This window comes from Ranitomeya variabilis, chromosome 2 (assembly GCF_051348905.1).
Source record: "Ranitomeya variabilis isolate aRanVar5 chromosome 2, aRanVar5.hap1, whole genome shotgun sequence".
Classification (NCBI taxonomy): Eukaryota; Metazoa; Chordata; class Amphibia; order Anura; family Dendrobatidae; genus Ranitomeya; species Ranitomeya variabilis.
Window position 1 is genome coordinate 772,513,583 of NC_135233.1, and position 19,483 is coordinate 772,533,065.

Genomic DNA, 19,483 nt, shown 5'->3' on the forward strand with positions numbered 1-19,483 from the left:
CACAGCATCACCAGGGGTATAAGAGACCGGACACCGCCCTGCTCAGCGCCTTCAGCTCTGGAATCAGACATTGTAGGGAGAGCTGCTGCCAAGATAGTGTCAGATTTGGGGATTTATTAGTTAGTGTGGGGTCTGCAATCCTAAATTACTCAAATCCAGCTAAACGAGCAGTCCTTCTAAGGACTAATTCCGGAGTATATAGGTTGCAGTGTTAGGTAGGCAGGGGAGTGTACGTCGCTGTATACATATCAGTGCAAGACCTGCAGGCACTGCATGTGTGTATATAGATATCATTGCATACATCAAGAGGGTTCATTCCATTACTGTGTGCTGCTGCTGCTACCTAAAGCATATATTGACCGTATATACCTAGCCCCAGGTATAATTGGCTAGGAAAACATTTTGTGCCAGGTTAATAGAGATTATTTTATTGCAAAGCATCCAGAGCCCTTTTTTTTCTCCATTTTCATTTTGACACTGCATAATACAGCCAGATCCTTTTCCTAGCACAGCGTGAAAATCCAGCAATTTTTAAAGGGGTCACAAAAATCACTCATTTTTTTGTGGTACAGTAGAGTTGAATTTTTTTGCGTGTCTTACATAATTTCTTGACACCATTTTGCTGAACCCCACAAAAAATACTTACAGGCCACATATTTTACAGTGTGGTATATCTGTGATACGCCTCATACATCCGTGTGCTAAAAATGTGGGCATTTTAGGCCAGTATTCCATTTTTTGCTGTCTGTTACTCTAGTTATGTACAGCACTATTTTGCATTTAAAAAAATACAGGCCACATTTTTGGCAGTGTGGTATTTCTGTGACAGGCCTCATATATCTGTGTGCTCCAAGTTTGGGCATTTTAGGCCGGTATTCCAGTGTTTTTCCTGTCTGTTACTCTACTTAAATACAGCACTATTTGGCATTTAAAAAAATCAAAATACAGGCCACATATTTGGCAGTGTGGTATTTCCGTGACAAGCCTTATATATCTGCGTGCTCCAAGTTTGGGCATTTTAGGCCATTCTTCCAGTTTTTTCCTGTTACTCTATTTATATACAACACTATTTTGCATTTCAAAAAATACAGGGCATATATTTGGCAATGTGGTATTTCTGTGACAGGCCTCATATATCTGCGTGCTCCAAGTTTGGGCATTTTAGGCCGCTCTATCAGTTTTTTTATGTCTGTTACTCTACTTATATACAGCAGTATTTTGCATTAAAAAAGATAGAAAATACAGGCCATATATTTGGCAGTCTGCTATTTCCGTGACAGGCCTCATATATCTGCGTGCTCCAGGTTTGGGCATTTTAGGCCGTTCTTCCAGTGTTTTTCCTGTCTGTTACTCTACTTATATACAGCACTATTTAGCAAACATAAAAAAATACAGGCCACATATTAAACAGTGTGGTTTCTCGGTAAAAATACTTTTGTTTCAAGTTGTTATGGCTGCTTCATGACTGTATTAAATGCTCCAACTACTAGCACCATCATCATCTTCTGCCTAGAGGCAGTCGTTGCGCACATAGAAAGTCTGAAGAGCAGAGGGTGAATGCTTGGGCGGTGTTGTACTCTGTCCCTGGATTACGAAGGCAAAATCTAGATTAAACTATGACTGGAAGAGCCAGAGCAAGAGCACATGGAAGAGCACGGGGCCAGGACTCACAACTACTGAAAAATGGTGTTCCTGGGCCGGATTCTGACAATCCATCACCTACTAATTTTGAACTGGGTGGACGAGTATGTCAAAAAGGAAAACTTGCTATTTCTATAACAGAAGCTAGATATTTTGACATTTCGGCTGTATTTCAAGAGCTGTCAATTGGAGAGCGTGGTGGTCGTAGATGTGACTTCTACACCACCACCCGAGCTGCCGCCTCACCCCCACCCGAGCTGCTGCACCCCCGACCTTCTGTCTCTTCCCCATTATCCTGTAGATTGTATGTCCGCAAGGACAGGGTCCTCTCCCCTCTGTACCAGTCTGTCATTGTAATTTTTTTTTACTGTAAATGATATCTATTACTTTGAATGTAACCCCTTCTCATATACAGCACCATGGAATTAATGGCACAAAATAAATAAATAATAATAATGCTATATGGGTGTTTCCACTAGACAATCCATCCAACATGTTATTGAATCAAAATCTTGTTTTTCTGAAGACTCTGTTCAGCTGTGCACAGACTATGTCAAATTGGTAGCTAGACCCAAATGGATTTTGTCACAGTGTCATGTTGACTACAGTCAACAGATGTTATCTAGATCCCTAATCTTACCTCTACTTTACCAGCATGATGATTTAATAGGAAAAGCATGTAGTATTGATGGAGCTGTTGTTTTCTTGCCAAAGAAACTCAGTAAAATCAATGACGTGGTTAGCCGCACATGGAATGGAGAAATAGTAAAGATGACAATTGATTTCATATTTAAGTTAAAATATACTTCACCAACTTGCTTTCACTTTTACAACATTATATTCCGAAGCCTTGAAGAAAAAGATGAATATATTGTGAAGCAAATAAGTAGGAATAGTTATCGCCCAAATGATGTAACATAAGGCAGAACATACACAACCTATCTGTGGGGAAATGATTTACCACCAAAATTTTGAAGTATGAGACTAGTGTCATCTTGTGGATTGATTTGAGCCACAAAGTCCTTCAAAGTGAAACTGTTCTAGATATAATGTACAATGTTATCTTGAAAATTAGAAGAACATGCCTTCTATGATGCTTGCATTAAAGAACTAATTGGCCTTGTATGAACGGACTCACGATGACCGGGCTGCAGGTACCTGTGCTGCGCCGGGACCGGAACTGTGAAGGCTGCGTCCCCTGTTTCATTGGGAATAGGTGAACAGACAGGCCCCATTACCCAGGAAGAGGGGGAGTGTTTAGACAGAGCACTTGGTCGTAAGCTTAGGAAAAAAAATGCAAAGCAGGAGTGAGTCCCCAGCTATCAGCGTGCAAGCAGCAAGAGGGCAGTGCACTACGCACTCGAAGTGCTGGTGCTGCGACCAACTGCAGCAGACAGACCTAGAAGTAGGAGGACCAGCTTAAGAGGAAGCAGGAATGACAGCTAAGATTTTTGGCGTGGACAAGCAGCACATAGGAAGCTGAGCAGCATGCTCTGTCCTTAGAGCACTGTCACTGCAAAGGACTGTGTCAGGACTCTGAACATTTTTATTACCTTTTGTGCATTACTGCCCTTTTCCAAGATGGCGTCTTTGGTCTCATGTGCACTGTGTCTTCCTGCTATAAAACTCCACCCCAGCCTTCAGTCTGTGCTAGAGTATTCTGCCTTGCATCCAGCTCCTGACCCTGGTGGCTCCCTGGCTATATACCTGCTCCTGTGAACCTGTGTGCTCATCCTGCTACTCTGCTCTGAGTTCCTGTTGCATACACCAGTTTCCAGTAATCCTCCTTCATATGCTGCTCGTATTTACTTCCATCTGCATTTGCTGGACATGTAAGCTGTTGCTGCTCTGCTTAAACCTGAGATTATCACACAGGCCTTCCGGGTTGAGATAAGACATTGCTTGAACTGCCTTATAAGCATATCTATCTGTGTTTGGACTAGACGAGGACTTATTCATGTCAAGTATCCTCAAGAATAATTGTACTTCACAGACTTTCTGCGTGATTGCATTTTCCTCTGAAGTTCCCTATAGACTGTTAAGCTGCATTTATTATTTACACCAAGTGTTGTGGACTTGAGTTTCTCTCTGCACCTGTTTGAATCACCATGTGATAATATAGACTTTACCACTTATAAACTGTGTCCTGTAGTTGTCTTGTACCACGCAAAGAGTCTCCTGAGTTATCCCCTATAATTATTACAGACTGTTCCTGTTGGCTCCCGCCACTAAAACCGGTACTGCCAGAGAGCAAGATGCCATGTGCCCAGTGACGGCCAGAGAGCTAGTCGCCGTGCGCACCATGACCGTGAGTACAGCGCACGTGCGCAGTAAAGAGTGCCAGCTCATGCTACGTGTTCAGCTTTACTAACCTATAATGAAAAGGCACAGAGGAATGACAGAGGACATTGGTACAGTCAGCAAGGTACGCCCTTAGCATTTTCCCAAACTTTGCACTCCTTGTGAGAGTCCCATGCGCCTCAGGGCCAGGGCGATGGGAGGGTCTGAAAAATCTCTCCCCGAACTTTGCAAGTGTTTCACTGCCTCATCTGTACTCGTTTCTTGGCCAACGAACTGTGACCTCTGCTACCAGCGTTTTCACATGGGAATTTATTTAATAATTGCGCAAGAAGGCCCCTTGGTTCTCCAACATTTTAGTACATCTGTCTTCCTCTGGAATAAGAGATATAAAGTTCTCCTTGTAGCGTGAGTCTAGAAATGTCACCAATCAGTATTGCCTTTCACCCAAAATTTTTAGAATGTGAGGGTGATGGGAAAGGCAGCATAACATAAACTCAGCCATGCATGCAAGACTGCTAACAGTCAATAATTGCCTGTCCTCACCAAGAGGACGACTGACCATGCTCTCCTCCTTGTCCTCAGGCGTTTACAACTTTCGACAAACCTCAGTAATATCATTGTAAATACATTATTGTAAATACACCCCTTTAGTTTTTATCTCCCCCACCTCATTGTAGATTGTAAGTTGTCACGAGCAGGATCATTTTTTGGGGGTTTAGTTATTGTTATCATTGTTACTTAGTGTAGATTGTAAGCTTTCAAATTGTGGCGGCTGAGGACCGAGTACCTTGTGACAATCACCGCCATCAGCTTCCGTCTCCCACAAGCCTAAAATGCCACATTTCGAGAGCAAGCAGACGACAGGGGATTGGCTTTCACACACAACATCGGAAGAAGCAGTGGTATCACCTGCAGACACTGTTCATGGAGCCTTGTGTTCAACCAACAAAGTCGGGTGCTTTGCTGCCATGTGCCTGATCTTGGTGGTGGTGGTGGTGAGGCTGGTAGTTTTGCTACACTCTATCATTACTCCATTACTAAAAAACCCACCCTCGACCCATCTTGCACAAACAACTACAGACCGATCTTCAATCTCCCCTTCATCTCAAAACTCTTGGAGCGCCTGATCTACTCTCGCCTTACCCATTACCTCTCCACTCATTCCCTCCTAGACCCTTCACAGTCCGGTTTCCACCCCCTACATTCGACAGAAACTGCACTCATCAAGGTGATCAATGACCTTCTGAGAGCAAAATGTAACGGTGACCACTCTCTGCTCATTCTCCTCGACCTTTCTGCAGCTTTCGACACTGTTAACCACCCTCTCCTACTCTCTAGGCTCTAGTCTCTAGGCATTAAGGACACTGCTCTCTCCTGGTTCTCCTCCTACCTTTCTGACTGCTCCTTCAGTGTTCTGTTCTCTGGCTCCACTTCATCTCCTCTTCCTCTCACTGTTGGGGTACCTCAGGGCTCAGTCCTTGGCCCCCTTCTCTTCTCCCTCTACACAGCCCCAATTGGACAGACTATCAGCAGATTTGGCTTTCAGTACCATCTTTATGCTGATGACACACAACTGTACACGTCATTCCCTGACCTTACCCCCGCTGTACTACAGAACGCCACTGACTGTGTCTGCAGTCTCCAACATCATGTCCGTTCTCTATCTGAAACTCAACCTCTCCAAAACTGAACTTCTTCTGCTCTCGCCTTCTACTAACCTCCCTAAATCTGACATTTCCCTCTCTGTGGGTGGCACCATAATAACACCCCGGCAGCAGGCACGCTGTCTGGGTGCTGGGTGTTATGTTTGACTCCGATCTCTCCTTCACCTCCCACATACAATCTCTTGCCCGCTCATGCCGCTTACACCTAAAGAACATCTTTAGAATCTGCCCTTTTCTCACCATGGAGACAACAAAAATCCTCACTGTAGCCCTAATCCACTCCCGCCTGGACTACTGCAATGCTCTATTAATTGGCCTCCCCCTTACTCGACTTTCCCCTCTCCAGTCTATCCTTAATGCGGCAGCCAGGGTTGTCCATCTGACTAATCGTTACTCAGATGCATCCGCTCTTCGCCAGTCATTACACTGGCTGCCCATTCATTACAGGATACAATTCAAAGCACTTGTTCTCACCCACAAAGCTCTCCACAGTGCGGCACCCCCTTACATCTCCTCCCTCATTTCTGTCTATTGGCCTAGCCGACCGCTGCGCTCTGCAAATGACTTTCGACTAACCTCTGCACTAATCTGTACCTCCCACTCCCAAATCCAAGACTTCTCCTGTGCTGCGCCAATCCTCTGGAATGCTCTACCCCAAGATATTAGGACCATCCACAACTTGCATAGTTTTAGGCGCTCGCTCAAAACACATTTGTTCAGAGCGGCCTACCACGTTAACTAATCAAAGTTATTTTATGTTTGTGTGTGTGTGTGTAGCCCATTAACTATCTCCATCTACTCCCCACCCCCTGAAGATGGCTGGATCATCATTGTAAATACATCATTGTTACTACACACCTGTACTTTGTATCTCCCCCACCTCATTGTAGATTGTAAGCTCTCACGAGCAGGGTCGTCTTATTTTTGCTTTATTATTGTATTGTTAACGTTGTTACCTATGACTGTTGTGTTTGAAACTGTTAAACTGTAAAGAGCTGCGGAATATATTGGCGCTATATAAATAAAGATTATTATTATTATTATTATTACCCCTACTGGGGCGCGCATGGCCGTTGGTGCAAATGGCCTTTTTGGGGTTATCGGCAGAGTCTTTAAAAATCATCCAGACTATTACAGGGACATTCAGTGTCTCCCTCTCCCACAGCACCTATTCACCTCGACCCCTATCTTTCGGTGTTCCTCAAGGCTCAGTTCTAGGACCCCTACTCTTCTCCATCTACACCTTCAGCCTGGTACAGCTGATGACACGGTTTGCAATATGATCAGCACGCCGATTACACGCAGATCTACCTCGCTACCTGACATCACCTCCTTACTGACGAAAATTACAAGTCTTCCTGCTATTTCATCCTTCTTTTCTGCTCAATTTCAAAATGTGGACATTGACAAAACAGAATACATTATCTTTCAACCATTTCACGCTAAATAAACATGAGAGCTGTGTATGCATCGTTCGGTACCAATTTAGTAAAAGGGAAAGTTTGCCCAGGAGAAAATGATTTTCCAGACATTCACGGCCTTTTTTGCACATTTTTTGCAGCTATGATCTTCATCTTATTGGTGTAGATGTGGTAAAATTTCAAAGTGTTCATCAATACCATCATCGTCCATATTTTGTAAAGAGGAAATCTGGTGTTTCCCAGGGTCGTAGTTAACGAAATTTAGTGGCATTCCTTTAACAGTGTTTGTTACACTAGAACAAATAATTTTTGACTGTGACATTTGGATATTATTGGTAATATGTGTGGGTGAAGATGAAGAAGCTTGTGCCATGGGTGTGTTTATAGTTACGGATAGTGCACTTCTCTTTAAACTTAGTTTTTCACAAGCATCCATCAGTTTGTTTGGTTTGCCTCCAACACTGATCTGCTTTCTCTACTACAGCATCTCAAGAACATGTTGCATTTTGCCCTTTAGACACACATGTGCATCTTTGGCAACATATTTTTGATGGGCATTTTTTAGGCCGAGTCTCACAAGCGCATCTGTTAGACCAATCTTCTGACCGGCATGAAGCACATTCTGGCAATTGGTGGTGGCTAAACAACTAGTCATTGTAGGCTGTATCATGGATCTCATTCCTCCCATAGCCACCACTGTTATTAATCATGTACGTTTCCATTCCTGTCATCACCATGCCCCCCTGATCACTTCATCCAACGATTCGTCCACCATATTTTTACTAAAAACCAGCACCTTCCCAGCAGCAACTGTGTAGGAAACCGCTCTACAGTTTTACAAGGTGTTTATGATGCCCCTAAAAAAAAATGTATACACTATATTGATATGTACCCCCAGGGGGAAATGTTTGTCAGCCCATGCACTTAATGTATGGGCATTCCAAGTCTAGGAAACCCGATCCTTTAAATTGGGCCTATTTTTTAATGAGGCCCTCCTCCACGTTTCATCATCCACTGCCACTAGATCACCAGGGTTAACGTGTTCCGTGCTGCTACAGTCAATCTAGTTTTTTGCAAGGGTTTTTATGATGCCCGCAAACAATTTTTTTTTTTAAATTGACCCCTCCATGGGGAAATGTTTGTCAGGCCATACACTTAGTGTATGGGCATTCCAAGTCTAGGAGACCTGTTACTTTAAATTGGACCTACTTTTTAATGAGGTCTTCCTCCATGTCTCATCATCCACCACCACTAGATCACCAGAGTTAACGTGTTCTGTGCTGCTACAGCCACTATAGTTTTTGACAAGGGTGTTTACGATGCCCGTAATAAAAATATTTACACAGTATGTTGATGTGTACCCCCTGGATAAAATGTTTGTCAGACCATACACTTAGTGTAAGGGCATTACAAGTCTAGGAGACCTGCTCCTTTGTAATGGGATAGTTTTTTTTTATGAGGCTCTCCATGTTTCTTCCAAGGGGAGATTGGGGTGCATGCAGATTTGGGTCAAGGTGGCCCTTGCATTCAATGCATAAGGAAACAGTATATCAGGACCAACTGAAGAATGTGAAGTGGGTTTTCCTTTGGCCATCCAGTACCTGGATTCTTGGGGTGCATATGACTTAGTAGCAAGGCAGGCCTTGCAGTCAATACATAAGAAAACCATATGGGAGTACAAAATGAATAATGTGGGTTTTCCTGTAGTCATCCAGTACCTGGGTTCAAAGGCTTCTTGGCGTGCATATGAAACTTGAAAAACCAAGCACGGTCCCAGGAGCACTGAATTGAAGCCAGGACAAAAATATTGGTGTAAACCACAACGCGTTTCAACGGTACCCCATCTTCATCAGGTGGAAGTTGGGGTGCATATGACTTAGTAGCAGGGCAGGCCTTGCAGTCAATACATAAGAAAACAGTATGGGAGTACAAAATGAATTATGTGAAGTGGGTTTTCCTGTGGCCATCCATTACCTGGGTTCAAAGGATTATTGGGGTACATATGACTTGGTAGCAGGGCAGGTCTTGCAGTCAATGCATAAGAAAACAGTATGGGAGAACAAAATGAATAATGAGAAGTGGGTGTTCCTGTGGCCGTCCAGTATGTGGTTTCAAAGGCTTATCGGGGTGAATATGACTTGGTAGCAGGGCAGACCTTGCAGTCAATGCATAAGAAAACAGTATGGGAGAACAAAATGAATAATGTGAAGTGGGTGTTCCTGTGGCCACTCAGTACTTGGGTTCAAAGGCTTATTGGGGTGCATATTACTTGATAGCAGGGCAGGCCTTGCATTCAATGCAACATTTTTTCACGAAGCCCTCCTGTACCTCTCATGAAAGGGGTATTGGGGTGCGTCATAATTCTTGGCAGCCCAGCCACTCACTGCATAGGCAATAACAACATAGGAGACCCACTGTTTAATAATGGCCCTTTAAGAATATTAATGCCTCCTGATGCTCCTCTAAAAATAGGCTTTGTGACTTTAAGAGTACCTCCTTCATAAATGAAACAAGGTGTGCCTGCTTATGTGTCACACACCACATGGCCAGCTAGGGTTGTGAAATGTTACAATGACATTTCCCAGTGAATGCATTTGTATTGGTTGAAAGCAATGTTAAAGTAGAAAAATGCTGTGTGTAAACATAGCCCAAGTGGTGGAGGAACATTTTGGTCTGGGGTTCATTATTTTGCCTTATATAGAAGTCATTTCCCTGGAAAGGATATACCTTAACTAGGGTTGAGCGACTTTGACTTTTTTAGGGTCGAGTCGGGTTTAGCGAAACTCGACTATCTCAAAAGTCGGGTCGAGTGAAATCGGCCGATTATCTCGTAAAGTCGGGATCAGCCGAAACACGAAACCCAATGCAAGTCAATGGGGCAGCATAGTCGGCAGTGAGTGGGGGCCAGGAAAACACCTAGAGTGGCCATTTTAGTGCCAAAAACATCCATTCTTGTTAATGAAGCTTGTCAATCTTAATTTCCCTTATAATAATAGTTAGGCATTGGAAATTGGGGGTCATTTGGCTAAAGTTGTTGGGGGTAGGGCTGGTTCAAGTATTTTGTGGGCCCAGGAAAAATGGACCACGTCAAGGCAGTGGGGCAGGGAGAGGTAAGTATTTCAACTTTGCAAGTGCTGTGATCCTGAGCAAGCAGGGGGGGCCCACTCTTTGGCATTGGCACTGGCACAGGGCTGTCATGATTCTCAATGGCGAGAGAACATAGCCCAGCATATATGAGAACTAGCTCTTGGAAGATGGAAACTATACTGACCATGAACTAAACCTGCCGCACAACTAGAAGTGGCCGGGTAGCATGCCTACGTTTTTTAACCCTAGATGCCCAGCGCCAGCCGGAGAACTACCTAATCCTAGCAGAGGAAAAGACAGTCCTGGCTCACCTCTAGAGAAATTTTCCCAAAAGGCAGACAGAGGCCCCCACATATATTGGCGGTGATTTTAGATGAAATGACAAACGTAGTATGAAAATAGGTTTAGCAAAATCGAGGTCCGCTTTCTAGATAGCAGGAAGACAGAAAGGACACTTTCATGGTCAGCAGAAAACCCTATCAAAACACCATCCAGAAATTCCTTTAAGACTCTAGCATTAACTCATAACACCAGAGTGGCAATTTCCGATCACAAGAGCTTTCCAGACACAGTAACGAAACAGCAGCTGTGAACAGGAACAAAATGCAAAAACACACAAGGACAAAAGTCCAACTTAGCTGGGAGTTGTCTAGTAGCAGGAACAAGCACAGAAGGCTTCTGATTACATTGTTGACCGGCAAGAAACTGACAGAGGAGCAAGGTTATATAGCGACTCCCACATCCTGATAGGAGCAGGTGAACAGAGGGGATGATGCACACAAGTTCAATTCCACAAGTGGCCACCGGGGGAGCCCAGAATCCAATTTCACAACAGTACCCCCCCCTCAAGGAGGGGGCACCGAACCCTCACCAGAACCACCAGGGCGATCAGGATGAGCCCTATGAAAGGCACGGACAAGATCGGAGGCATGAACATCAGAGGCAGTGACCCAAGAATTATCCTCCTGACCGTATCCCTTCCATTTGACCAGATACTGGAGTCTCCGTCTGGAAACACGAGAGTCTAAGATCTTTTCCACAACGTACTCCAACTCACCCTCAACCAACACCGGAGCAGGAGGCTCAACGGAAGGCACAACCGGTACCTCATACCTGCGCAACAATGACCGATGAAAAACATTATGAATCGAAAAGGATGCAGGGAGGTCCAAACGGAAGGACACAGGGTTAAGAATCTCCAATATCTTGTACGGGCCGATGAACCGAGGCTTAAACTTAGGAGAAGAAACCCTCATAGGGACAAAACGAGAAGACAACCACACCAAGTCCCCAACACAAAGCCGAGGACCAACACGACGACGGCGGTTGGCAAAAAGCTGAGTCTTCTCCTGGGACAACTTCAAATTGTCCACCACCTGCCCCCAAATCTGATGCAACCTCTCCACCACAGCATCCACTCCAGGACAATCCGAAGATTCCACTTGACCGGAGGAAAATCGAGGATGAAACCCCAAATTACAGAAAAACGGGGACACCAAGGTGGCAGAGCTGGCCCGATTATTGAGGGCGAACTCCGCCAAAGGCAAAAAAGCAACCCAATCATCCTGATCCGCAGACACAAAACACCTCAAATATGTCTCCAAGGTCTGATTAGTCCGCTCGGTCTGGCCATTAGTCTGAGGATGGAAAGCAGACGAAAAAGACAAATCTATGCCCATCCTAGCACAGAATGCCCGCCAAAATCTAGACACGAATTGGGTCCCTCTGTCAGAAACGATATTCTCAGGAATACCATGCAAACGAACAACATTTTGAAAAAACAGAGGAACCAACTCGGAAGAAGAAGGCAACTTAGGCAAGGGAACCAGATGGACCATCTTAGAGAAACGGTCACACACCACCCAGATGACAGACATCTTCTGAGAAACAGGCAGATCCGAAATAAAATCCATCGAGATGTGCGTCCAAGGCCTCTTCGGGATAGGCAAGGGCAACAACAATCCACTAGCCCGAGAACAACAAGGCTTGGCCCGAGCACAAACGTCACAAGACTGCACAAAGCCTCTCACATCTCGTGACAGGGAAGGCCACCAGAAGGACCTTGCCACCAAATCCCTGGTACCAAAGATTCCAGGATGACCTGCCAACGCAGAAGAATGAACCTCAGAGATGACTCTACTGGTCCAATCATCAGGAACAAACAGTCTACCAGGTGGGCAACGATCAGGTCTATCCGCCTGAAACTCCTGCAAGGCCCGCCGCAGGTCTGGAGAAACGGCAGACAATATCACTCCATCTTTAAGGATACCTGTGGGCTCAGAATTACCAGGGGAGTCAGGCTCAAAACTCCTAGAAAGGGCATCCGCCTTAACATTCTTAGAACCCGGTAGGTACGACACCACAAAATTAAACCGAGAGAAAAACAACGACCAGCGCGCCTGTCTAGGATTCAGGCGCCTGGCAGACTCAAGGTAAATTAAATTTTTGTGGTCAGTCAATACCACCACCTGATGTCTGGCCCCCTCAAGCCAGTGACGCCACTCCTCAAAAGCCCACTTCATGGCCAAAAGCTCCCGATTCCCAATATCATAATTCCGCTCGGCGGGCGAAAATTTACGGGAAAAAAAAGCACAAGGTCTCATCACAGAGCAGTCGGAACTTCTCTGCGACAACACCGCCCCAGCTCCGATTTCAGAAGCGTCGACCTCAACCTGAAAAGGAAGAGCAACATCAGGCTGACGCAACACTGGGGCGGAAGAAAAGCGGCGCTTGAGCTCCCGAAAGGCCTCCACAGCATCAGGGGACCAATCAGCAACATCAGCACCCTTCTTAGTCAAATCAGTCAATGGTTTTACAACATCAGAAAAACCAGCAATAAATCGACGATAAAAGTTAGCAAAGCCCAAAAATTTCTGAAGACTCTTAAGAGAAGAGGGTTGCGTCCAATCACCAATAGCCTGAACCTTGACAGGATCCATCTCGATGGAAGAGGGGGAAAAAATGTATCCCAAGAAAGAAATCTTTTGAACCCCAAAAACACACTTAGAACCCTTCACACACAAGGAATTAGACCGCAAAACCTGAAAAACCCTCCTGACCTGCTGGACATGAGAGTCCCAGTCATCCGAAAAAATCAGAATATCATCCAGATACACAATCATAAATTTATCCAAATAATCGCGGAAAATGTCATGCATAAAGGACTGGAAGACTGAAGGGGCATTTGAAAGACCAAAAGGCATCACCAAATACTCAAAATGGCCCTCGGGCGTATTAAATGCGGTTTTCCACTCATCCCCCTGCTTGATTCGCACCAAATTATACGCCCCACGGAGATCAATCTTAGAGAACCACTTGGCCCCCTTTATACGAGCAAACAAATCAGTAAGCAGTGGTAACGGATATTGATATTTAACCGTGATTTTATTCAAAAGTCGATAATCAATACACGGCCTCAAAGAGCCGTCTTTCTTAGACACAAAGAAAAAACCGGCTCCTAAAGGAGATGACGAAGGACGAATATGTCCCTTTTCCAAGGACTCCTTTATATATTCTCGCATAGCAGCGTGTTCAGGCACAGACAGATTAAATAAACGACCCTTAGGGTATTTACTACCCGGAATCAAGTCTATGGCACAATCGCACTCCCGGTGCGGAGGTAGTGAACCAACCTTGGGTTCTTCAAAAACGTCACGAAAGTCAGACAAGAATTCAGGAATCTCAGAGGGAATAGATGATGAAATGGAAACCAAAGGTACGTCCCCATTAGTTCCTTTACATCCCCAGCTTAACACAGACATAGCTCTCCAGTCGAGGACTGGGTTATGAGATTGCAGCCATGGCAATCCCAGCACCAAAACATCATGTAGATTATACAGCACCAGAAAGCGAATAACCTCCTGGTGATCCGGATTAACACGCATAGTCACTTGTGTCCAGTATTGTGGTTTATTACTAGCCAATGGGGTGGAGTCAATCCCTTTCAGAGGTATCGGAGCCTCCAGTGGCTCCAAATCATACCCACAGCGTTTGGCAAAGGACCAATCCATAAGACTCAAAGCAGCGCCAGAGTCGACATAGGCGTCCGCGGTAATAGATGACAAAGAACAAATCAGGGTCACAGATAGAATAAACTTAGACTGTAAAGTGCTAATTGAAACAGACTTGTCAGGCTTCTTAGTACGCTTAAAGCATGCTGATATAACATGAGTTGAATCACCACAATAGAAGCACAACCCATTTTTTCGTCTAAAATTCTGCCGCTCGCTTCTGGACAGAATTCTATCACATTGCATATTTTCTGGCGTTTTCTCAGTAGACACCGCCAAATGGTGCACAGGTTTGCGCTCCCGCAGACGCCTATCGATCTGAATAGCCATCGTCATGGACTCATTCAGACTCGCAGGCACAGGGAACCCCACCATAACATCCTTAATGGCATCAGAGAGACCTTCTCTGAAAATCGCCGCCAGGGCGCACTCATTCCACTGAGTAAGCACAGACCATTTGCGGAATTTTTGGCAGTATATTTCAGCTTCATCTTGCCCCTGAGACAAGGACATCAAGGCCTTTTCCGCCTGAAGCTCTAAATGAGGTTCCTCATAAAGCAACCCCAAGGCCAGAAAAAACGCATCCACATTGAGCAACGCAGGATCCCCTGGTGCCAATGCAAAAGCCCAGTCTTGAGGGTCGCCCCGGAGCAAGGAAATTACAATCCTGACCTGCTGTGCAGGGTCTCCGGCAGAGTGAGACTTCAGGGACAAAAACAATTTGCAATTATTTTTAAAATTTTGAAAGTGAGATCTATTCCCCGAGAAGAATTCAGGCAAAGGAATTCTAGGCTCAGACATAGGTGCATGAACAACAAAATCTTGCAAATTTTGTACCTTTGTGGCGAGATTATTCAAACCTGTAGCTACACTCTGAAGATCCATTTGAAACAGGTGAACACAGAGCCATTCAAGGATTAGAAGGAGAGAAAGAGAGGAAGGCTGTAGTATAGGCAGACTAGCAAGTGATTCAATTAAGAGCACACTCAGAACTAGAGGAAAAAAAAAAAAAAAAATTGTAGCAGACTTCTTTTTTCTCTCCTTTCTCAGCCAGTAATTTAACCCTTTTTTGGGCCGGTCAAACTGTCATGATTCTCAATGGCGAGAGAACATAGCCCAGCATATATGAGAACTAGCTCTTGGAAGATGGAAACTATACTGACCATGAACTAAACCTGCCGCACAACTAGAAGTGGCCGGGTAGCATGCCTACGTTTTTTAACCCTAGATGCCCAGCGCCAGCCGGAGAACTACCTAATCCTAGCAGAGGAAAAGACAGTCCTGGCTCACCTCTAGAGAAATTTTCCCAAAAGGCAGACAGAGGCCCCCACATATATTGGCGGTGATTTTAGATGAAATGACAAACGTAGTATGAAAATAGGTTTAGCAAAATCGAGGTCCGCTTTCTAGATAGCAGGAAGACAGAAAGGACACTTTCATGGTCAGCAGAAAACCCTATCAAAACACCATCCAGAAATTCCTTTAAGACTCTAGCATTAACTCATAACACCAGAGTGGCAATTTCCGATCACAAGAGCTTTCCAGACACAGTAACGAAACAGCAGCTGTGAACAGGAACAAAATGCAAAAACACACAAGGACAAAAGTCCAACTTAGCTGGGAGTTGTCTAGTAGCAGGAACAAGCACAGAAGGCTTCTGATTACATTGTTGACCGGCAAGAAACTGACAGAGGAGCAAGGTTATATAGCGACTCCCACATCCTGATAGGAGCAGGTGAACAGAGGGGATGATGCACACAAGTTCAATTCCACAAGTGGCCACCGGGGGAGCCCAGAATCCAATTTCACAACACAGGGCCCCTCAAAGGTCGGCAGTGTGTTTGCACGACTGGGGCGCCTCCCACAGGCAGCGACACTTTTGCATACTATGAGGGGCCCTGTGCCAGTGATGTCGCCAACGAGTATTCCCCCCACCTGATGAAGGAACCAGCACTTTCATCTGCACCTTCCTCTTTGTCCCCGTGTAAGGTGGTATAGTATGCGGAAAGGGGAACCTGACTTTCAGCAGGGACACATTCTGGCTGTGTAGCATGCAAGGGGAATGTAGTGGTCTGGGTCAATGTACCAGCAGACTCATCTAGCAGTGGCTGGGCAATGGGCAGGATGAGGAGGAAACACAGATATAGGGCCAAAGAATAAAGTAGGCTAAATGCAGTTCAAAATTGGTAACAGGACTAAACAGGCGGCATTGCTTTGTTCAGTGGAGGAGCAAACCCAGGAGCAGCAGACACCGTTTTAAGGGCCCAACCACACTAGTAGGCCAAATGCAGTTTAATATCTGCTACTATAGGCCGAAAGCCTAAAGACTGAAGCTCAGCTTTATACAGTGGAGGACAACATCAGGGAGCGGCACACACCGTTAGTAGGGCCCAACCAAAGTTGAAGGCCAAATGCAGTTTAATATCTGCTACTATAGGCCGAAAGCCTAAAGACTGAAGCTCAGCTTTATACAGTGGAGGACAACATCAAAGAGCGGCACACACCGTTAGTAGGGCCCAACCAAAGTTGAAGGCCAAATGCAGTTTAATATCTGCTACTATAGGCCGAAAGCTTAAAGACTGAAGCTCAGCTTTATACAGTGGAGGACAACACCAGGGAGTGGCACACACCGTTAGTAGGGCCCAACCAAAGTTGAAGGCCAAATGCAGTTTAATATCTGATACTATAGGCCGAAAGCCTGAAGACTGAAGCTCAGCTTTATATAGTGGAGGACAACACCAGTGAGCGGCACACACCGTTAGTAGGGCCCAACCAAAGTTGAAGGCCTAATGCAGTTTAATATCTGATACTATAGGCCGAAAGCCTAAAGACTGAAGTTCAGCTTTATATAGTGGAGGACAACACCAGGGAGCGGCACACACCGTTACTAGGCCCCAACCAAAGTAGTAGGGCAACTGCAGTGTTACATTTAAAAATACTTTATGAGAGCCTGAAGGTTGAAGCTCAGACAAGGAAACCTGGAGGAGAACACCAAGGAGGAGGAGAACACCAAGGAGCGGCAGACACCGTTACTAGGCCCCAACCCAGGTAGCAGGGCAACTGCAGTGTTACATTTAAAAATACTTAATGAGAGCCTGAAGGTTGAAGCTCAGACAAGGAAACCAGGAGGAGAACACCAAGGAGCGGCAGACACCGTTACTAGGCCCCAACCAAAGTAGTAGGGCAACTGCAGTATGACATTAAAAAATACTCAATGAGAGCCTGAAGGTTGAAGCTCAGCTTTTTCAGTGGAGGACAACACCAGGGAGCGGCAGACACCGTTAGTAGGCCCCAACCCAGGTAGCAGGGCAACTGCAGTGTTACATTTAAAAATACTTTATGAGAGCCTGAAGGTTGAAGCTCAGACAAGGAAACCAGGAGGAGAACACCAAGGAGGAGGAGAACACCCAGGAGGAGGAGAACACCCAGGAGGAGGAGAACACCCAGGAGCGGCAGACATCACTAGTAGGCCCCAACCAAACTAGTAGCCTAAATGCAGTTTCCTATTTTTTAAAAAAGCCCGAAAACCTGAATTGAGGACAATTTGAATTAGGGACTGCAGACAGACTTAGTAGGCTGTCCCCTGTGGACCATGCATCCACCACATTAACCCATTGCACCGTAATGGACACGTAACCTTCCGGGGCCATGCCTACAGGTCCATGCGTCTGTTGTCAGGTGCACCTTTGTACTCACAGATTGCCAGAGTGCATGGACAATGCGGTCTTTTACATGCTGGTGGAGGGTTGGGATGGCTTTTCTCGCAAAAGAAGTGTCAACTGGGTATTTCGTAGCGTGGTACAGCGTAGTCCATCATGGCTTTATTAATATTAAATAAAATAAAAAAAATAGGCTCTATGCACTTTAAAATAGGTTCCAGGGGTACACGGGCAGCATTGGTGTGGTCAGCAGAGGACAATTGCAAGGAGGGACCGCAGACAGACTTATTAGGCCTAAAATAAATAAAAATAGGCTCAAGGCACTTAGAGTTATCTCGCAGGGGTACACAGGCAGCATTGGTGTGGTCAGAGGAGGACGATTGCAAGGAGGGACCACAGACAGACTTACTAGGCCTAAAATAATAAAATAGGCTCTATGCAGTTTTAAATAGGTTACATAGGTACACAGGCAGCATTGGTGTGGTCAGCGGAGGACGATTGCAAGGAGGGACCACAGACAGACTTACTAGGCCTAAAATAAATAAAAATAGGCTCAAGGCACTTAGAGTTATCTCGCAGGGGTACACAGGCAGCATTGGTGTGGTCAGCGGAGGACGATTGCAAGGAGGGACCACAGACAGACTTACTAGGCCTAAAATAAATAAAAATAGGCTCAAGGCACTTAGAGTTATCTCGCAGGGGTACACAGGCAGCATTGGTGTGGTCAGAGGAGGACGATTGCAAGGAGGGACCGCAGACAGACTTACTAGGCCTAAAATAATAAAATAGGCTCTATGCAGTTTTAAATAGGTTACATAGGTACACAGGCAGCATTGGTGTGGTCAGCGGAGGATGATTGCAAGGAGGGACTGCAGACAGACTTACTAGGCCTAAAATAAATAAAAATAGGCTCAAGGCACTTAGAGTTATCTCGCAGGGGTACACAGGCAGCATTGGTGTGGTCAGAGGAGGACGATTGCAAGGAGGGACCGCAGACAGACTTACTAGGCCTAAAATAATAAAATAGGCTCTATGCAGTTTTAAATAGGTTACATAGGTACACAGGCAGCATTGGTGTGGTCAGCGGAGGACGATTGGAAGGAGTGTCTGACACAGTTAGTACTCCCAAAAAATAAATAGATGTTAATGTCTCGCAAAACAACAAAACAAAAAAACAAAAGTGTGGCATACTTAGGTACAGGGGTGGGCTCCTCTGCTGAGTTTCAGACATAGTAATTTGGCACTAAGTATTTACTGGTGTCAATATAGGACACTGACCCTGACTATTTAAACTAGCATCATACATGTCAACAAATTGGTATTGTCAGTGCCAGGCATTGAAGGATGACAGCGCATAGACTAAACATTGATGGAGCTGTGAGAGATAAATTTGCACGTGGTAGAGCCCAGTTTGAGCTGGGGGGGGAACTCTCTTGTGGCCGGCGGTACAGGCCCAGGGCCCCTCATGTTACAACGGTGTGTCTGACGTTGGTTGCGCGCCACCACCGCCAGAGACACGTTATTGTACTATGAGGGACCCAGTGGCAGTGCCGTCGACCAAAAGCGGGCACACCCACCTCTTCAGACAAACGGCACTCTAACGGGTGCTTGCGCCAAGTGGCGAGACCACGGCCCCGTGGGGGGAGTTTTCTCATTTAGGGAGGTGTAAACATGTCGTATGCTGGACAAACAGCTGCTGC